The 6075-nt window shown below is 40.3% G+C and overlaps 1 protein-coding gene across 8 annotated transcripts in view; it reads right to left on the reverse strand.

Annotated features, from left to right (window-relative positions):
• Positions 1-300, reverse strand: part of LOC147425981 (uncharacterized) — a 102167-nt gene extending 101867 nt beyond the window's left edge. For 6 of the 8 annotated variants that reach the window (XR_015186117.1, XR_015186116.1, XM_086497993.1 and 3 more), the window contains exon 1: positions 37-299. The gene's annotated coding sequence lies outside the window, so the exon portion shown is untranslated. Of the gene's footprint in view, positions 1-36 lie in introns of all 8 variants that reach the window. The other 2 variants (XM_086497991.1, XM_086497994.1) reach the window with 2 other exon arrangements.
• Positions 301-6075: the final 5775 nt, after the last annotated feature.

Here is a 6075-nt window from a genome sequence, read left to right on the forward strand (position 1 = left end):
AAAATGGCAAAATGGGCAGTAGTTGTTTGAGATTACCTCAACAGATGAGCCGAGTAGCAGAAATGAAGGCCGTGGAGAGAATGAGCTGAGGACCCAGAAGAATTGGACATGATCGAGACGCTTAGCGCTTCGCCAAGAGGAAGGTTAATGAAGGAACAGCCCAACCATGGAAGCAGTGGATGTGAGGTGCCCCTGCTCAGTGCGCAGCTTCCAAAATAGTGGGCCACGCTAGGATTGCGTTGTAGAGCCTACAATCCAGACATTGAGCAATGTCAGCCTCTTGATACCAAGCCTGAGCCTCCAGAGTCCACTCTATACCAAGTTATAATCTTTTCATTTGGTTTCAACTTTGAAATGTGGTCTCACAACAGTGCACCGCGGGCGTAGTCACGAGACATCCTCGACGAACATAGAGAGAGAGAGAGAGAGAGAGAGAGAGATTGCATTATCGTCCACGGAGGTCAAATATGGCCCATGGGATCGAAAACAAAAAGATTATATGAGACCTTCTAAGTGAAAGCATTAGATACATATCAAGTAAGGACTGAGGGTCCGTTAAGAGGGTGGAAAAAAGAAACAAAACCTAGGTGGGATTGGGTAAGGGGATAGCCACTTTGGGAGTTCAAAAACTCTTGGATGATGGCCTTACCTCCTTGATATACTGCCCATTTACCTTGTTTTCATGCTTCATAGACCTTTTTGAGTTCTTGTTTTTTCATCTTGAGTTGATTCATGGGAAGCCCCTTAGCAATCCAAACCTTTGTTCCCTTGAGGAGGTGGATTGGCACAATAGCCTCACCCGCTCCTCTTTTTCCTTGAAATTGAGAAGTCAATGCTCAGGTGGAGCTTGCCTATGGGTGTCATTAATCCAAGAAATGGCTTCCGGCTTGATGTTGATTGTTTGAAACATATTGTTGAGCTTGATAATTTCTTCTTCCAGGGTATCGTTGGTGGTGCATCATGGTGAGGGAAGCCCACCAATCCGGACCTTGAAGGAGTTCTCTTCCTGAAGTTTCTATTCTCAAAGCTCCGTTGTCACACAGGTCTGCACTTTTTTAATAGTTGCAAAGTGAGCTTGGGTGACTTTGGCTTCAACTTCTTTGACTTTGTCTGTGGCAAGATTGACCATAGAGTCGAAGCATGCCTCAAGCTTGCTAAGGTGCGGTTTGAGGTCGTGATTCTCTTCCATAAGCTAATCAACAACTCTTTGAAGCTCTCCAATTCGGTTGCTTTTGCTCGGTGCTGCTACAAAGGCTGCAAAACTTGGCCGACTCCTCGTAGTAACCTTTGGGGTATTCATGATGAGACTTTGGCTCCAGTGTGACCCCATTTTAAACCAAGCGTTAACAGAGCCTCAACTTGGCAGTTGAGGCTCGCCAGGGTGCCTCGTGAGGCTCACTCTTTGAAATTTTGTGATGCTCGCACAATTTTTTCCACAGCTTCGTACAAGGCCATGAGTTCAAGGGCTAGGCTGCGAGAGATTCAAGGCTTGCAAGAGCTTTGACATGAGAAATTCGAGGGCTTGCGAGGCTGGACAGTGTAAGAAGGGGCTATGATGTTGCCACGAGATTCAGGGACTTGAGAGAGAGAGAGAGAGAGAGAGAGAGAGAGAAGCTTGACATTGCATCGAGTCAGTGCAAGAAAAAAATCACGGTCTAGTGTATTTTAACTGGCTGAAATTGTAAAATCCTAGTTTGATTTGGAGCTTGCCTTTAAGAAAACCAAAAAAATTGCATAAGTTTTAGTGGCATTACCGGGAAAAGCTTCAACTTTTGATCTAGAAATCGGGATAATTTCAAGTTTGCCCTTTCACCATTAAGAAAAAATGTGCTTTTCTAGCCCTGCATCGAGTAACTCAAGGATGCATACATGAACAAAAGACTCCCTTAAATCTATCATACTGTAGTAGAAGACAAAACACTAAAGGAAACCACCTTCACTAAGTATGCTCAATAAGTAAAGGCTCAAATGAGATGCATAACTTTGACAATAGCTAACTCCTTAGGTGATAGTTGGCTCACCCTTATGCAAATCATTTGGTGTCATGTTAAGAAACTTAAATCATTTGGTGTCATGATAAGAAACTTAAATCATAATAATGTCAAAGGCATGGCCTTAGAAGAAGGGATACCTTGGTTTCACAATAAATTATAGTTAAATTTACCATTCACGTTCAAGACAAGTAGACCTCACTTAATATGAATGGCGTTGGCACATGGTTAAAAAAAGTATTCATAAAATGTGCTTGTTATTCAAAGAAAACATTAAAGGAAACCACCGTCACTAAGTATGTTCAATAAGTAAAGGCTCAAATGAGATGCATAAATTTGACAATAGCTAACTCCTTAGGTGATAGTTGGCTCACCCTTTATGCAAATCATTTTGTGTCATGATAAGAAACTTAAATCATAATAATGTCACGGCATGGCCTTAGAAGAAGGGATACCTTGGTTTTACAATAAATTATAGTTAAATTTACCATCCACATTCAAGACGGGACAATGACAAGTAGACCTCACTTAATATGAATGGCGTTGGCACATGGTTAAAAAAAGTATTCATAAAATGTGCTTGTTATTCAAAATAACAATAAATTCTTTTTTATTGTGATACAATTTCTCTTATAGAGTAATCTGATTCATTTTATGTATTGAACAATATGAGGCACTTGTTGATATGGTAAAAGTTGTATATCTTAAATGCAAAGTATGATCCTCTTGGGTCAATAAGTGTGATTATATACTCTCGCATTTCTCTTGAGCTGGCTTTTCTACTCACTACTCAAGCCCAAGTGACAAGGGTTTGCATGTCATTCTTGTCTTGAGAACAGAGACCAAGTTTTGGTCTATATCTGTACTTTTTGTTGGATATAAAGGGCCAATGCATCTGTTTGTATCTGATCAGCCACCCAATTTGCTAACATGACTAATTTTATTCATTATCTCTATTCATGACAAAATAAAGGAGCTACAATGGTTGTAGGAAGCTCCACCTACATACTATGTCTCCTCTCTCTCTCTCTCTCTCTCTCTCTCTCTCTCTCTCTCTCACACACACACACACACACACAGACCAAAAGACAACAAAAGTCATACCAAAACAAGGCAAGCTTCACACACCGTTAAACACATTATGAAAGTACGGATACCAAAAGAATACAGAAACACTTAGAAACAATGTGTGCATGCACACTCCCTTCCCCCCTCCCCCCCAAAAAAAGAAACAAACAACGAACGATAAACAAAGGAAGATAGTTTAGACAAGCAAATAGAATAGACCCAACAATAACAAAGCAAGAGAAAGAAGATAAATCTAGCAAGGGAAAAAAAAGGCGTAAGTGCACACAAGGGCTCTACAAGTAGGTAGACCAAAGAACTATGGTAGGTAGCAATGTCCCCAGCATTGGGAAACTGTGATGTTGGCACTAGTTGTGTCATTAGCAACGATAGAAACTTTTGAAGTCTCCTTGACTCTTGGACTTTGCTTGAAAAGAATGGCAAGGACAACACCATGCAACAAGTGGTAGTAGCAAGGGAGATGAGGCAACCTCCATAGGCAATGCAAACGGTGAGCGCAAATGGGGAACTGGCTATCCAATATCATGAAGAGCACATTGCATGTGACCAACTATGCTATCCATGACAAGCAATAATTGCAACCCTAAGGTGGGTAGGGCAAGGGTGACCGGCTACAACACTAAGGCGAGCAAGGTGAGGGTGACCCGTTGCAACAAGAAGGGAGTACTGATCAGGTTGACGTACATGTGGCTTACGGTAAAATTCCTTGAGTGGCGCAACTCCATGGTGTAGAGTTCAAAGTGCCTTTGTGTGTGTGTGTGTGTGTGTGTGTGTGTGTGTGCACGCGCGCGCATATGTATGCTTTCAATTTTTGCAAGCATTTTGTATTATAGCCGACCCATTAGGGGAAGTTTGAGGTCTCTTTTTTGCCTTTTAACGTTTAAAGAGAGAGTGCTCTAAGCCAATGAGGGGAGGGTTTCTGTTACGAAATCTTCTTTTTGAAAATTGCATTTGATTTTCTTATATGAATTTTGTTTGAGTCATAATCTGAGGTAACTTTTAAGTACATGTTCCTTTTACCTCAAAAAGGTCTCTTTCATTGACCCAAAAGATTTTTTGAATCTTCTCACAATATTCTTTTCCCTCCTTTTCCCATCCCTCTTTGTCTCACCTCCCCTTCCCTCCTCTTCTTGTTGTCCTCTCTTCACCCTCATCTATTTTGTATCCTATTCTCCTTAAGCAATGGAGTCCGCCCGATCCAAACACCCTAGCACATCCATTGAATCCATCCCACTTATGCCACAATAGGTGAGCACAACCCATGGATCCCAATATCTATAACCAAGGGTAGTTGGATTATAATGCAACAGAGCAGGAGAAGAAAAGCCTCATCCAAGAACCCATTGTTGCCTTGTTGAAAAGGGAGAGTGAGACTTCCGACTTGTTGGAGCTAAGAAGACAACGAAAGAGGTTTTGGTGCAACATGTTTACATGCAGAAGGAGCTTCACCTACAACCTAAAAGCTCAAATCTTCCTTTGCGTAGAGCTCATTGTAAGTGTTTCACACTTCTCTTCTTGTTTGTGGTTCTCTTCCTATTTGTTGTTCAGATGTACACATTAGCTTATCTTATATACTTGATTGTTATAATTTTGGTTTGTGGTTCTCTACTATGTTTGTGGTTCTCTAGATGATTGTTATAATTTCGGTTTGTGGTTCTCTACTATGCTCATTACAGACTTGTATCCCTCAAGCGTAGAGTAATGACAACCAGTGGAGTGTGCCATATATATTTTAGATGTTTGGAATGGATCCATTGTGAAGAGCTTTACAAAGGGAGAACACATAGTTCTCTGGCAAAAAAATGGATATTCTTTTATGACCATTTTTATGTCCCATCAAAATCTATGAAGGATTGGGGCATTGTCACCAAGGTTGCATTGCCTAGTTTCAAAAGTGGAGAGTGGCCATTGCCAAGCTTAATAACAAGTGAAAGCTATAGGTGCAAGATCTTTTATGAGATCCAAAAATGTATAAAGGCCAACATTTCAAGCAAGTTGAACAATGTTTCATTTTTTATGCCCATCATTTACTTTGTGGATTTCTTTGCAAAGGTTGATGTGAAAGTCTCTAGAATAAAGATGTCGGTGAAGTGCTTAGATATTGAAGATGTGTAAGAATTTTTGGATGAGAGTTGGAGTCAAAAACAATGAATGGAGTCCTTTGCAAAGTGCAATCTGGCTCCATTACCTATAAATACATGATCCATACCTAAAACTTCATTATTTCATTTATTTTTTAGTCGATGGCATCATGGGGGGGGACTTGGTTCCTTTAGATCAAAACATGGATGATATCAATGAGAACCCCATTTAAGACATTGATGTATGGATGCACAATGAACACTTGGCAAAAATATGGATTGCAGGTCTCGAGGAGGATTGAGAAAAAAAATTTATGCCTAGAAGTGTCAAAAGGGATAGTACATCTTCTTCCAAGCTAAAGCCTGCCAAAGCCTATGCAAATTCTATCAAACTGGCATTTTATACAAATGTTGGTTGTCTCTTCTTATAGAAAATTGACAATTTGTACATTTCCATATCAACGACAAATGACATTTTGGTTCAAATGTCTCCATTTTTATTTGATTTATTGTTCAAATGTATTCTTTGATGTCTTATTTGTTTTTTATTATTAAGATGTCTTATCTTGTTTGATGTCGATGTTATCAATATTGTATGCCTTCACAAAACTATAAATAGGCCAACCCAATATAGGTTTATCACCCTTTCTCCTCTTCCTCTTCTTGTAGCAATAGGTCAAGGGATATGGGTTAGGATTCTGGCTCCACTTCCTCATTTCTTGTGAGCAAGAAGGAGAAGAGAAAGGGAGAAAAACCCATGAAAATGAGAAGGAAGAGGTGGAAGACACCCTGCACCAGTTTTCATTATCTCCACTTACATGACAGAACTCCCATCATGGTTGGCAGATTTCTTAGGCCCTTTTATGGGTAGGGTTGGAGGATGGCATGGATTATGGATTGGGCCTTGACATGCTGCT

The sequence above is a fragment of the Adiantum capillus-veneris genome, chromosome 24, assembly GCF_014529385.1.
Source record: "Adiantum capillus-veneris isolate H3 chromosome 24, ASM1452938v2, whole genome shotgun sequence".
Taxonomy (NCBI): Eukaryota; Viridiplantae; Streptophyta; class Polypodiopsida; order Polypodiales; family Pteridaceae; genus Adiantum; species Adiantum capillus-veneris.